Consider the following 16097-nt stretch of genomic DNA (forward strand, 5'->3'; position numbering starts at 1 on the left):
TCAAGCCTAGTGATTGTTCGGATCTGTCAGTGGACAGAATCAAAATTGGAATCACCCTACTCTCATTGCCTCAGCTGTTCTGGGAAAAACAAGGACCTGGAGGGCATCGATAAATGGTAATGAAACATAAAGTTAATTCAGTTTAACTCCATCAAGCATCCCCTTGCCACCCAGTGCCCGTCAGTAAACAGCCTACATCGCACAACGCTTTTCCTTGCATGTCAATAACTGCTTTCAGTGCCTTGCCGGTATGTGATCGTGGAGTGTAAGACTGATCAGAGCTGCTTTCCAAGGCGCTAGTTGCCTCAGGGGGTCACAGGCACTATTCCCTATCCCTGCCCCCTGCAGCATCTCCCCACCCACTCCAGAGACCTACAGACCCAGGCTGACCCACTTATCCCCACCAGTACATCATTACAATAGCCCATATTGGCAGAGGTAAGGTGCAAGCCTCAAATAAATAAATACTTTTTAAAAATGATTTAAGGTGGGGAAAAAAAATGTCAATCTGATAGTATATGACTCATGTTGCAAGCTAATTTATAGGCACAAAAATGTCTATGAAGAAATTAGAATCCTGTTTAATCCCCATGAATTGAGGATACAATTCAATTAAATTTAATCTGTAGAATAAACACAACAAACACTGTGCTTTCTATTTGGACTCAATTGGAATGTCAGGAGTGATGAATCACAATGAAAATGGCTTCATATCTCTTCCTTTGGTTGCAAAAAATGTAATAGAACTTTTTGTCCCCTGGCAAAATTTAAATGATGTAGGTACATACTGTGAACAATCTGACCGAAGTTTAAACACTTTCTACAGATTTGAAAATGGAGTTTGGTTCTTCAGATGAGAGTCAGTTCTTTATTACTCATATTTATAACCGTTTCCATAGAAACCACTTGCAGTACATACCAGTGTAAAAGAACACATACATGTTGAAAGCACTCTTGAAATTCACACGCCCGGGGTTTAAGATGAATGAGTTAGATGTTTTTTGTTATAAAAATAACCTTGAGGCTGATCTGAACTGACTGTAAATTAAAATATGTTCTTGTCCTTATCACAATCAATTTTACCAGCACTATCAGTGGTACAGGTACATCTGCTGGCAATTAAGCTATAAATGATCATTTTCCTGGCTGCAAATCTAACTGATCTTTCCTCCAAGTAAACCCATCATCTATATGTACACAGCATCCTGGTCAGATCTGATCTGGGGACATTCTCAGCAAATTGGTTCTCAAAATCCTTCTGTTGTATGAGGGGGGTACAAAAAGTTCAAATGGAGCTCAGAGCTCCCGATGGAATATCACTTGCTATCCTGTAGCACTTAAGAAGTAAAATTATGTCAGGCTCTGAGCATAATTAACCATTTTAAATACTTAACTTAATACAGCTAGAGATAATGAAGCTCCCTGGGGAGAAAGGCCCTCTGCTGCCATTGTCGTCCAGCTCATCCTTGGCCTGCAATTACAGCTCCAACTGGCAAAGACCTGGCTGGTGCGATTGTCGATAACCTTCATTAGACTTCCACAAAGTTAAAGCCTTTTGAATTCAGCAGTCGACTCTGCGATTCTGAAATTATACAAATGGGAAAACAAACCAGGGCATGATGGTTGAAGCAGAAGGGTGAAGTAATAATATATATAGTGACAGAAGATGGCGGTGGTGCTGTTGTGAAACTTTTATTGGAGGATAAAATGAGGAACTGGTTGTATTAAGTTCATGAAAATAAAACAAAGGCGTAACCACTGCCAGTATACGAAACAAAAGAGAATGATGAAAAAAAAACACGGGCAAAAATAGACTGCGCTGAGCCTTTGGGTGCTTTGGTTTTATGCAAACTGAGGAGATGAATCAAGCCATAGTCCCAGCTCTTGACACTGACTGGAAATTGATTAAAGCACTTAATGAATGATGTTTTATTAATGGCTCAGTAATCAGATTACCTGTATCTGGACATGTTTCATCCATCTCCCCTTCTACAATGAAAGGAATAATAACTGTCATTTGTAATTCTGCCACTTGTTCCGAGTGCTTTTGGCGGTCATCACTCTCAATTACTTTATTCTTCCTTTCTCTCTCTCTCTCAGATTCCACTGCCATGCCTTTATTTAAATCCACAAGAAAACAAACCAAAAACAATGACTCGCTGTTTTGGACAAATAGCTTTGATCAAGTTGCAGCAACACTAATAGTCAGGATTTGTGCCATCTGCCATTGTGCATCTTCCTACATGGAATGGAGGGCTCTCAGCTATCCACTCCTTGTTTTAGTATGGAAACTGTAATAAAACAACAGATGATGCTCTCATGCACATCTATTTTTAAATGCATAACATTAATCTACGTGGCAATATTGTTCATCCTCCAATAAACTCAGCCAGTCACATTCAGAACCTGTTCAGATGTATAATTTAAAAAATGTGTTACTATTTGCTTAGCTCTTACTCAGAGCGACTTACCATACATAGCTAAAGTTTCAACACACTATCTGTTAATACAGCTGAATAGCCACTGAAGAAATTCAGGTAAAGTACTTTGCTTAAGTGTACAGTGGATATGCCTTGTTTGGGACTCAAACCTGCAACCTCTGAGTTATATGTCTAGTTCCTTACACTGTCAGCAAAAGTGTGCAACAATTGTACCAATAGAGGTATCTAACGTATGGCGTGTCACTGGGGCAGTACCCTTTACCCATACAAATATGACTTATCACTTATAAATACTGATCAAAGGTAGGGAAATGAAGGACAACTCACAAGGTGAAGTAGTATCCCTCAGAAAAGGCTCAATGTTTTCTTATCCTGGTTTTATCAGTACCCACATAGGCAGCACATGTGGGGCACAGGTAAGTGCAGAGTCAGATTAGCAGGTTAGGACAGGACTGCGCTGTTCACTGTGAACAACCAGAAAAAACGTGAAACCTAACCAGACTACCCCTGCGTACCCCGCTGAAGGTGGCCCACACTCACCAGAGACTTCCCCCAGGACCAATTTAGGCCTGCTACGTTAGCATCAGGTTGTCTGACCAAATGCACACGCGGGGGAAGGGCCACTTTAAGCCATAAAATAACATCCAGAGCGACGAGATTGATTGCCAGCCGAGCCCCATGCGAGCTGGAGATGGTTTAACAAGTGACTTAGCCATCATAAAGTCACGCTTTCCTGCAGCATCGATGAAAGGGAAAATATATATTAACCGTAACTTTTTAAGGTAGATTTATAGACCCCCAAAGACTGCCATGTGAGGATTTATTGCCATCCTTTTGACAGCAATTATTCCAAAACTATTTGATAGATCTGATTATTAATTCAAGTACACAGGTTGGCTACCACAAAAGGCTCCTGTAAAGGTCAGATTTATCATGTTGACATTTTACTTGCATTATGCACCAGGGTTCTCCCAGTGCTGAGGGGTTATTACAGCCCCTGGCTCCAGCTCTGTCCTTCTGGGTGTTCTCCCACACAGATACAAAGGTGGAAAAAATGACCTAAAATGCCAAAGTTCATTCATGCATGGTATTTTTGTAATACGGATCGGCTCCATCTCTTTCTTCCCCCAGTATTACAAAATAATTCAGAGAAGTCGTAGCAGCTTATATAGTGTATATGGCAAGAAACATCACACAATTCTTGCTTAGAATTGACTGGTGCCACGTGGTGCCACCACACACTGTAGTGCAACATTAAAGGTTTGTCTATAAGTGGCATTTTATAAATATTTTCCTTCGACAGTAGTGGGATCTAGATTAAGAAAAGGATGTTGCTTCCAGGCCCTATAGATCATCATTCTGAACACAGAGCAGAAGCAGACAAGACACAAATAATGAAAGCTTCATATTCAATTTAAAAAGGCACTATTTGAAATCAAATTAAATTACCGCAGAGCATCCGACAGTGTCGTGCAATTATTCATCATGATTATTTACACTCCACAGAAAAACACCGCCGATCTTTCCCTCACTATGTAATATGCTCTAGCGTTCGCAGCATTGTCTCTGATTAAGAAGAGCCGAGGCTAAAATAGCATAAATTAAGCAGTGAGGAATAGAGTGATATTGCAGTAAATTGAAATTTCCTGCTGCATAAAAATGCATAACTTGGCATGACGGTCTTGGATTGCGATGCCTCACGTAAGCCGAGACCTCCGCTTTCATCTACAGCGCCATTGCAAAATGGCAATCCCTTCCAGACAAATAGCCAAAAAAACTATATTAGGTGTGTGTGACTACATGCAGGATCAGCCGAGCCATTCATCAAAGCTGCGCTTACAAAAAATGTAAATGTGTATAATTGGGCAAGGAGCAACTGGAGGGAAAGGCATTTATTTTGACAGTGCTGTGTAACATGGTGGGAGTAATTTATGCGTCCAACTCCTTATGCATACATTTGTGCATTAAGCAATTATTACTGTCGTCTCTGTGGACACTTCCTATATTGCCTTAAATGACAAAAGGAACACTTGGTGGGGCCTAGGTAATGAAGTTTAATTTAATGAGCATTTCCCTCACTTAGCCATTTAAAATCCCTCTGACCTTGTGTCATTTTGATGAAATTCTAAAACACTGCCATTTAATTTGATATTGGATATGCCCACAGACAATTTGCTGTCCTATTCCCTTGCATTAAGGATCGTTACACAGCCAATTTGTCTCACCTCTTTGTTTTTCCCCTCCTTCCCCCAATAGTCCGCAGCAGCAACCAATTTTAAATCTTCTAAATGTGCATTGGCATAATGGCTGACATCACTAAAGGCTTATGAATAATTTAGCTTGGAACTCCAACCTCGCTAGTTCCACAGGCAGATCATCGTTCATTGCCGATGTGGAGCAACAAAGCCAGCCCGTGAACAGGGAGGCTGAACCCAATATCCTCTCAGGAATATCAGTGGATGAGAGAAGCTACAGGCAACTTTTTACCAAACCACAGTACATTGAATATGATGATTTAATAGACTGAAATCAATCCCCCAGGCTCTTGAATGTGCTTTATGATTACCCCATCAGCTATACTTGAACCCACATTCAGACAGCTGATGTAAGAATCAACAACATTGCTAAAAATATTCAGCTGTGGTTCACCTAGTCACCGGACATTCCAGATAAAATGTTTCTCAAAAAAAAAAAAAGAAAAATCACATGGGAGCCATTTGAAAAACCTCAGCAAAATGAGACTTGCCATTCCATTGACTGCATTCCTATTGCATTTTATCTGGCAGATCACACGTTTAAATTTCTGCACAGTGGGAAAGGGGGCCCTGGGAGAGCGATCACCATATTCTCTCAGGATGGTGGTGGAATGCAAGCCGTGCGTTTGAATCAAGTCAGGTGAGAGACAGGTCACACTAGAGAGTGATAGCATGCACTTCTGCAATAAAATAAATAAATAAATCCCTGGGTAAGAGTGAAACGTTCCATAAAGATTAATTCCTTTGAATAACTAAATGAATCATATGTCAGTAAATCTATAAATGAATCATATGTCAGTAAATCTATAAATCACTGATGCTGCATTCTAAGTTGGTATCAGGCTACTATTAAAGTGGTGGTAGGGGCAGGTAACAGAGTTGACGGTCGCAGTGGCTGCTGGGTAGCTTCAGACTAGTTAAGAGGTGACTGACCCAGTAAGCACATCTTTTTTACTCACTGTGTGCTTTTTAAGAAATAGTACTGTGCAGAGTTTCAGACCTTCACCATCATGGTTGAACACAGAACCTTGATTACCCAGGACTCCCATTGTGTAGGAAACCTATCAGTTACCGTTGACTGAAACGCATTGGGGGTCTAGTAACTGCGTATTTGCACACAAAACAGCTGAATTACAAATAAGATAAATCCAATCTCACATGTGGGAATCGCTAATTTCCTGTTCAGTCAATGAGGGAGAAAGGAATGGCGAGATTATTATTTAATCTCCTCCTTGGGCTTCGAGCTGGGATTTTAGAATTCCCAACAGCATACACTGCATGCCTGGCAGCCATGGTCAGGAATTTCAATGCCAAATTAGCCTCTCTTTGCTATGCCTTCTACTCAGTTGTTGACTCACCCATTTTCCTGGGTTTCAACAGTGAATGATATTGGCGGGCGAACTATGCCGAGTTAAAAGGGCCGGTTGCTCACATCTGTGGAATGAAAGGATAATTCATTAGAAGCTTTGTTGTCCAGTTTGTGATCAGTGACAGTCACCCTCTTAGCAGTGGCTTCATGCCAGAGTTCTTTATAATTAATAGTCAATCTCACTCTCTCATAGGAACATATTTAACTGTTCTATTTTTTTTATTCAGTATTCTGCAAAACTTTGGTGTAACATTATCCCTGGATAATTTGTAAGTGTTAATGATGTTTCATCCCAGAGAAAGTCTATTTTCAAATATATAGTCAAACTCCCAGCATACCATTTTATGATGTTTTCATTTAAGTATATTCGTATGAAGTTCTTTTTTCCTCTTTCCTTTAAATTACCTTTCTGGCATTCTTAGTGACAAACCCAGTGATAAAACTGATTTCCCAAGAGACAAGGAGACAATATTTCTCATAGATGTCCATGTTAGGAGAGCCAAAGAATGAGTATAACCTTCACTGGCTTCTAGTTCAATTTAACCAAGTATGTTCATCACTGCTCTTTGTCTTTGGCCAACTCAGGGAAAAGATTTTGATTTTGATCCCCCATCATTGAGCACAGATACAGTCGCTCACGGCTGATCCCTGCAAAATATAATTACATTTTAAAACTGCCTGTAAAATTGAAACTTCCCATTTAAATTTTTATTCTGGAATTGAGGGAAGCAATATGTTCCTTGCCACCCACAGGCTTCTTGGCTGCCTTCATTTTCAGTGAGGCATGCACTGAGCCCTCTTTGGAAAGCAAAGGAAGGGAAGCTGTGTCCATCATGATTTGCCCCTCATTCTGTCATTGATGAGGACTGATGGAGTGGCTTGAAAATTCCTGAATGACGCTTAAAGACAGGAAATGGAAGTCTTCAAGAGAAAACCACTACTGATCTCAGTATCTTAAAAAAAAACATTCTGAACAAACTCTGCATACAAGCACTCTGGCATTTTGTTGTTTATTGCGATCACATTTGAGTGTATAGAGTAATCAATATATTAAAAAATGTAAGTACTATTTTCTATTTCTCTCAGTTTAGAGTGCCCAATCAATACATTTTCGGCCCATCCCATTTTGGTGATGTCACTTCTAAGCAATTCAATAAAAATTCTATATAAGCATGTATGTTCCCTCTGCCCTGGCACCAGCTGGTACCGGATTCACCTTACACAGTGAGATGGAGAGAATTCTACTGACTGAAATCCCTCCTCAAAGGGCACTGCTGCTGCTGCCAAAACTCCTGGCCTGCGAGGCTGCAGGCCAGAGAGGGCACTGGCACTGTCAGGATTAGTCAGACCATTACAGGTGTCAGAACACTGAGAACTAATGCACAGCAGGATGCTGTAGGGGTTATAGCCTCTCCTATTACATATTGTTAAATGTAATTTTGTGAATCATTTTATTTATTTAAGAGAAAGCGAACGGAAGAGACATGCCTGCGGTACAACGGCAGAAAATTCATTTTGTCAGCTTCTGTCCTGTCAATTTTACACTGGAAAACAGTCAGCTCTGTGTCATCTGTGCCACAGAGTCATCTGTGAAGTGACAGCTCTGCGGCTGTACCACAGCCACGTCTGTTTCGTCCATTACTCCCAAGCTCCAGGAGCTAGAACATGATTATGAAGCCATGCCGGGTGTTTGATTCGCTCTTCTGCACCAGGCAGAAAATATGGATTAGCCACAGACCAATCCTATGGATTTTTAATGTCAGAGCAGAAGCAACACCCCTCCTAAAAGGGGTGTTTCATGGTGGTTAATTGATCAAGCAGTGAGTTTACTGCAGGGTCACAAGAGGAAGGGGACAGGGACATAATTGTCAATTTTGCATGTGTATCCAATTTTTTTATTGGCTGTACCTAAATGTCCAATGGGGAGACGTATTCTTTGGTAGCCTGAAGTATTTGTTATGACGTAATCGGCAGCAGTGGACAGAAACATGTGCTCCAAATATAATTATAACACCATTTATAAATGGTATGAATATGTTGACGGTACATTTGTATTAGGGGAAAAATATGTTGACGGATGCATTTACAATAACATATAACATGATGTATGAATGTTAAATGTCCCTAAATGTCCTATGGTGATAATATGATGGCAATAGAGGTATGTCAGCAATATTGTGCATACACAGGTCATGGCATATAGCAGCAGGAAAGTTAGCAAAAACAAACTTACCACAAGCTGATATCAGCCAATTTAAACTTGATGCTGTTTGATTAGGGGAGAGTCGGTATATTGTACATGTAACGTATCATAAATGTAACATGGTCAATAACTTGTTGAACACTGCTGCTACTGTAGCTATTTCAGGTTTGTACACACGCAATTCAGTCCTCTACTAAGTTCCATAAAGCACAGAGCAATTTGACAACCATCATAGGAATTATTTCTAAAAAATTAAAATAAAATAAAGAACTAAAATAAAAAGGTTTTTGAGTGAGGCAAGTCAAAATCTGTTCCGGAAGTAATTTTCGGATATCAAATCTATTTTATTTGTATAACGATTTTTTCAGAAAACTGCCACAAAGACGTTTTACACAGTGGCAGAAAACAGCAAAAACAGAGCAAGAGCATTAACAGAGCAAGAGTGTAGCAAAAACCAGGCCTTAACCCACCAATACAAATAACATCAGGTAAAAACTCCCAGTGGGGGGAAAAAACGTCAAACAGAGGCAAGAAAAACTCCCCAACGGGAAGAAATCTCGGGAGGAACCCGGCTATCGAGGGAGAGCCCATCCTCTACTGGCCAGTCTGGTGTAAAGGAGCGGTAGAATGGATATAAGAGAAATTTAATAAGGGATCCATCACAGCAAATTGAATTGGTCAAGCAGGTTACAGTTGAGGTAATAAACTAACTAGAGTGTTGTAAGTCCAAATTGTATAGTTTAGTATAGTGGAGTTTAGAGGGGCAGGGAGGGAACGTACCTGAAACAAGCAATGACTACTGACATGTCAAAGCCGTTCCAACATTTTAATGTAATTATGAAAAGAGACCACGCCATTATCGTGTACACTCCCACAAGAAAAGGCAAACATCTTTCTTATCAGCTGCCAGATGATATTCATCAAGCGGAACTACAGTTATGAAAAACTGGGTTTTACAGTCAATTTTAAACAGTGACTTAATTGAAAGATTAACAATTTGACTTTGATTTCATGTTCTAGAATAAAGAATTTCAACTGACAACATGGACGCGTAAAACTTAACATGTAAAATGAATTGTATTGCATCTGAACTGAATTTAATGGGAGTTAAATTGATCTCAGCTGAACTGGATCAAATCCCTGAATTTGTGTTCATCTTTCTCATAACATACTGTAGAACATGTATCACGATTGGGTATCAAATCTTCGGGAAGGGAAAGATTCACACCCATACTAGCTCATTTCTTTATTTTTTTTTCTCAACTGTCTCAAGTTACATTAAAATTGCATTGTGTAATGAATATTTCAGTGATTTTCATTATTTTTGTAAGCGTGTAGTTACCCCAAAAATGTCAAAAACCCAGAGAGTAAGATCATGTCAAAAATGAGGTATTTTTCCTGAATGCACACTGAGACAAGTCTGTATCTTTTATGAGTGGGGCTCTGACAACCAGCTGCATGGAAACCTCATCTTGTGACTGTACCATCGCTGCTTGGGGTGACTCCGAAAATGTGTAGACATTCAGGACAAAAATAAACTAGGATGAGGTAAGTTCTACCTAAAAATTCCAGGTTTTGATTGATGCATGCATTCATTATTTATTCAATAAACTGAAATCTGAATAGTTAGTACAGTCACTTTCCGCTGTTTTTAATTAGATGTTTGACTTTTCATTTTACCTTTACTTGCTGTACTCATGTGATCACTATCCTTCCTTGAACAAAAGAAAGTTTGTTTTTAAATGAATAAATCAAACATTCATCTTTTAACCCTCCCCCTCTCCTTCCCAGCTGCCTTGAATAGCTCAATTAACCTACACTGTCTTAACGACCCTCAGAAATAACTTTAGATAAGTATAATTACACTCAATACAAGGTGTCGCCAATTAGGCTTTGATGGGCCCTGAGTTTCCTTCCCTGGCTAGGTCCTCATCTCCACAGGTCAGTTCATGATTTAATTAGATGTTTTTGAAAATGTGAATTAAAACCTGAGCACGTCGTTGCACCACGTTCAGAAACAGTGATTATATAACCATGGATGTAGGTAGGTCAGGTCAGACACTGGAAAAACAGAGTTTTGTAAATTAACAGAGATTGTTATTGTTCCATTTAATCTCAAGGGGCTTTGGTAACCACTGTAAAACGGTCTATTTTAGGAATCTAATGCCGTATTTTCCATTTCTCATTTCCCAGGGTCACCTTATGCATGGGGAGTAGGTGTGGGATATTTTGTGATTTTCTCAAAATGATTACAAGCTGATTTGTCCTTGCGTTTAGTCAATACGCTTGCCCCCCAAAGCCTGTTTTGTAGTAGCAGACCTGCTTAAAGGTGTCGTAGAGTATATAACCTGCATAGGCTAGCCCACACAACAAAACTTGTTTTTAACTGTTACCGGGCTTGGCTATAGCCTTCCTTCTACCCAAGGCAAGACAGCAGACCTGAGGTGAGGGGCTGGGGATGTTGGTGTATTTTTTGTCTGCATGCCAAGTGATACTACAGGAGAAGCTATTAAATCAAATTCTGAGGGATGATTTCGCACTGTGACAGAGCATCAGGTGATGCAACCAAGCCAGGGGCCAGTGGCAAGGAACTGCTTTTCCCTCTAACAAAGTTTGTAGCTAAATATAAAGGGTGACGTTAACGTGACATTTTATTATCTTTTATTTCATTCAGACTCTTCTCAGAAGAATAAAACTGTCAAAATAAATCCTGGCCCAGGACAGTACAATTTTATTCTACTTTGAAGGAGTGGTTACATTCTGTATACATTTCTTTCTTCCTTCTTTTAATACAGACATTTAATCAGTGACCCTAGCATGAAGATGTCTGAGATGCAGCCATTTGTGTCAATACAATAACAGCGTGGCAACACAGCGTCTGAATAACGGGTCTGTGTAATACAGGATGGCATTTCATATTTCAGAGACTCTTGACCATCTGTCCTATGTCCAAATGGGTAACCTTTGTTGGAATCTTCTCGTGCATGAGGGTTTGGGGGTGTGGAAGGGGGAGCTGCAGAATGCGACATTCAACTTGTACTTCAAAAACCAGATTGGAAGAAATATGCAAGTAAAAAACCTAAACAACAGAGAACATAAATGTCACGGAGGTCTCATGGCTGGCTGCTATAGCAACTGAAGAGTCTCCTTCCAAATCCTATTAGATTGCCGCTAGTCAAACAGAACACCACAAATGGACTTGAATTCATGCTCCAATCAGATGACAATTTATCCAGTAACTACTTAATTATTTCCCCAAGGTAGACCACAAGGATAACTATTCCTATTATTTCATTTTTAATATGAAAGGACTTCAAAATGGGTTTTGCTCATACATTAAATATGAAACAATATATGCCCGACCATCCTGGAATCTACTGTGATACAGTATGTCTTTATAAAACATTAATTAAAGTCTCAGAAATTCTCACGTACTCTTTGTAAGACTATGAGAGACAGAAAACATAGCAACAAAGTCTTTTAAAATAAGAGATAATTAGAATATCTCCTCTTAAGATGGAACAGCAGTGAAATTAAAAAAAAAAAATTCTAAAGTATGTTTTCTGGATTTGCTTTGGATTTGGATTTTATTTTGCATTTGGCATACACTTTGAGAAACTAAGCTTGCATAACAGATGCTGAATGTACGTCGTATAGAAAATTAATTAGAGAAGTACAACTTGCCCCTAAAATTTCAGTATAACCAAAGCTATGTCCTCGGCTATGTCACCATGGTGACTGGCCTCCTCCCACCAGGGGTAGGGTGGGTTTAAGTTGGCCAGGGTTTCTCAGGTTGCTGCTGCATTAGTTACTCCACACAAGATGGCAGTTTCCCATAGAGCACTAGCAATTATCAGTGAAAGGTAGGCTTTTGACACAACCCTCCTGCTGTGCTGTATGGGCTGTGGTGTGGAAATTAGTTACTAGCTTGTGGGTGAGTGCAATGGAGGAGGCTACATACTTCTCTTGCAGTGCTCCTTGTACTGAGTGCAACTGTGTGTGGCACAGTGATTATTCAAGAGGCATAACTGGAAATAACCTACTTGGGGGAAAACAAAAAACTAGAGGGCAAAAAAGCTCTTTCCTAGTTTTTTAGCTATAAAGCTCATGGACACGTCTGCTTACAATATTGCCCCACCTTTGCAGTTACTGTATGCAGCGTATTTATCATAGGATCATACCAAGAACGAAGCTCTGTCAACACTGCTTTCTAAGTGGTGATTAACCTTATTAGCCACTTCAGCATAAAAGACCTTCATTATCTGATCCAAGGTGCAAAACTCATGGCTTACTGAGCATATGCCTCCAGTTGACTCATTAATGCCAGGGCCAGACTGCCGATTAGGCAACTCTAGGCGACCGCCTAGGGCAGCAAAAGACATGGGGTGCCGATTGGCAGTGCTAGGACCGGGGTCGGCAAGTAGCGCGAGTCGCCTGGCCTGCTGCTAAAAACAATGACAGAAGCTAGTCACTAGTTTAAACGTGATTTGCTGAGCTGAAGATCAGAACATGATGCACACTCTACTTGGTGATCTGCCTGGCTGTCAAAGCTATTTGGATGACATCATCTGTTACAGAGCATCAGAGTCTGAGCATGGCTAAAACCTCAGAGCAGTCTTACAGCACCTCATGGATGCTGGACTTTGGCTGAACTTAAAAAAAGCTCATTGGCAAAGCCGAGTATCACCTACTTAGGCCATGTTATATCCAAAGAGGGATTGCGCCCCACTCCAGAGCACATTGCAGCCATCGCTGAAGCTCCTGTGTCAAAAGATGCAGCTTCACTACGTTCCTTCCTAGGCCTGATGTAGTGGCTTAGCAAATTTCCCAAACTATGTATGTGAGCCTTTGTGGAGTCTGCTGAGAACAGCGTCACAGACTGAAATAAGATGGACAGAAGAGGCTGAGACCCAACACTGAAAACATTATTGATCAAGAGCCCTGCACTTACCTAATTTGATCCAAGTTGTTTGAGTCTACCGATGCATCCAGACGGCAGCGAGCGCGTTGTTGCATTTGCTTCTCGGGCTCTAACACCTGCAGAAAGGAAATACAGTGCAGTGGGAAAAGAGGCAATGGGGTGTGCATTCGCAATGGAGAGGTGGAGGATATATCTTTGGGGACGTCGCTTTAGTCTCAGGAACAATCATCAAGCACTTGCAACACTGCTGGCCACAAAAGGCAGGAACCGTGCTGGCATGCGACGGACAGAGTCGGACAGAGCACTTGTCATTTTGTCATAGAGCGCGGGTGCCCAACAAAGCCAAGAACACAAATTTAAAGTTTTATGTCCCCGCCGTATGAATTTTCAAAATCAATCTATTCACTCTGGTCTTTAAGATAAAGTTGGAAATATATTTATTTAACACCATTCATAAGGTAACACAAATGTAGCTAATGATAACAATGATTATTAGTGTAGACTATGTTTTCATTTGATTGTGGTTTTGGGGTGGCATGTTTTCATTTTGCCTAGAGTGGCAATATGATCAAATCCAGGCCTGAGTATTGCTCTTCTGTTCTAGACACTTTGTAGCAGTTTTCTTTCTGACAGTTTCAATAGTTTGTACAAAGTCAGCATTTCACAATGTTTTTCCTCACTGACTGGATTATGTATTCAGCATAATGGCACCGAAATTCACAAGCTGTTCATTTCCAGAATGCACATTTAATGTCTCTACTTTGTCTGTTTATTCATATTCTTCTGCAGTAGCTGCCACCCTAGTCCTTATTTCTCATACCTGGAACTTAAGGGCGGATGAGTCTTAATTTGTTCTGCACATTTCTCAGTAAATTACAAGTCTGTATCGACAAATATCAACAAATGTTCATGTGTACTTACGGTCATTACTTGGAAGATATTACATCCAGGGAAAATGTTCAGTTGAGCATACCAAGCATCTTATTAATTGTTCTAGTAATGGTAGTCTACCAAACAATAGATACAAAATGGATTGGACACACACTGGACAGACTCTGGCATACTGGAAAAATCTAATTTCTGTGATGCCCCATTCATCTAAAGGAAATAAACTAAGGTATAGCATTTATTTGTTCTTACAAAGCTGCTGTTTTCATCATAATGTATTCTAATAATAAATACAAGGCTAAACACTATTGACTTTAAATATTTATAAATGAAGAAAGTACTGATGTCATTATTTTCATGAAATAGGTAAAAAGTATTCAATTCTAATATTGTGAAAATGGCTTGCCTGCACTGAGAACTACTGTTTTGGTTGGGTGTATCTTCTTGAACGAACACAAACAAATAAATGACAGTAACATTACTTTATAGCCAAATATTTTTTTAAAAGTATATGTGCTACTGTAGAAGAAACAAGTTGGAAAACTCTCCTGTAAATAAAATACAGCACTTCAGGAGTGGATAAAGGCCATCGGGTTCAGCTTGGGGAAAACAACCACCCGTTACACTGTATAATCACAAATACTCACATTTAGCTGCAGTTTATACCCCTCTCTCTCTTGCTTTCTCTAACACACACCAAATGATTGCTACTTTGCATAAAATAAAGAGTTTTTGGGTCCAGTGAATAAAATTTAGTGATGCCTAATCCACCTCCACACAAAAATACACTTCTAACTGAGCCTTGCGCAAAAACTGCTAGAATGAAAATAAATAAACTGACATTCATGTTCAGATTGATTTGAGAAAGCTGCAGCTCAGCCTTTAGTTTTTATGCTTTTCTGCAAAACATTTTGATGTCTGTGCTTGCTGTACTTAATTCAAAACTTTTCATTTGAATAAGTTCACTGAGGGTCCTTTAACACTAAATCAATATGATGTGATAGAGAAAGATCCAGTGTCATTCATGTGTACTGGAACCTTGGTGCCACCATCTTCACTGCATGTCTAAAAACAAATTCTACGGCTATAGCTCCAGAAATAAACATATGGTGCTGTAATAAAGGAATAAATAAAGCTGTGTGAACTGTAGGATCTATGTAATAACTATAACAACTTTAATGACACAGACATTCTTTGAAGAGAGTAAATAAATGAAAATGCTACATGTAAATAAATAGATTTTTATTGTAAGTTCTACATCCCTGGAAATCCATCCTTTTAGTTATCAGAAAAATGCCATGAAACCACAAGTATATAAACTAACACCTGCGGCAAGGAAATACATACTTTAAAAATCAACCGATTTTACTGGCTTGTATCGACGCTAAATATTAGAAAATACTAAAATAATTACTTCAGAAAATTTCTTTATAATGTTAATATTGCTAAAATTATTTTATGGAAATATGGAAACGGCTAATTTTGTGGGAAAATTCTGTGATTTATGTTCACTGAATCTGAGGTTTAACTCCCAGTTTATTTTCATTTGTCCTGATTTTAAAAAAAAAATCAGAATCCCCACCAAAGGCTCAACATGAATCAATTACCACCTCACCAGATATTTCCATAATCCTGGTTGTCTTTATTGCTTTTCTCTGCAGCTCATAGCAGTTTTAAAAAGCTTTGTCTTTATAAAAATAAGGGATAAAAAAGGGATAAATTGTGAGTGATAACCCCCCCACCACTACAGGAATGAAGGCTTGGACTTAAATTCACACTATTCAAAAAATAACTTGATGCATGTGTGCACATACATAAACCTTGCAGAATGGCAGACTAACTTTTAATGTTTTACTCCCAAGAATAATGTACATCCAGTATGAAAATGAAAAAAATGCAGACAGGCATTAATCTTATACTCTAGAATGAGAGGGAAAATTAGGTTATGCTTGTAATTCCTGAACTTGACATATTTATACTGGCTGTTTTCTGGGTCAGTCTGTTGTGTTGATAATCTCTA

The 16097-nt window shown here is 39.4% G+C and overlaps 1 protein-coding gene across 1 annotated transcript in view; it reads right to left on the reverse strand.

The window, feature by feature from the left end:
* LOC118208441 (cadherin-4-like) overlaps positions 1-13306 on the reverse strand; it is a 399806-nt gene extending 386500 nt beyond the window's left edge. The window contains exon 1 of the mRNA XM_035383132.1: positions 13220-13306. The gene's annotated coding sequence lies outside the window, so the exon portion shown is untranslated. The remainder of the gene's footprint in view (positions 1-13219) is intronic.
* Between the last annotated feature and the right edge of the window lie 2791 nt (positions 13307-16097).

This window comes from Anguilla anguilla, chromosome 11 (assembly GCF_013347855.1).
Source record: "Anguilla anguilla isolate fAngAng1 chromosome 11, fAngAng1.pri, whole genome shotgun sequence".
In the NCBI taxonomy this organism is placed as follows: domain Eukaryota; kingdom Metazoa; phylum Chordata; class Actinopteri; order Anguilliformes; family Anguillidae; genus Anguilla; species Anguilla anguilla.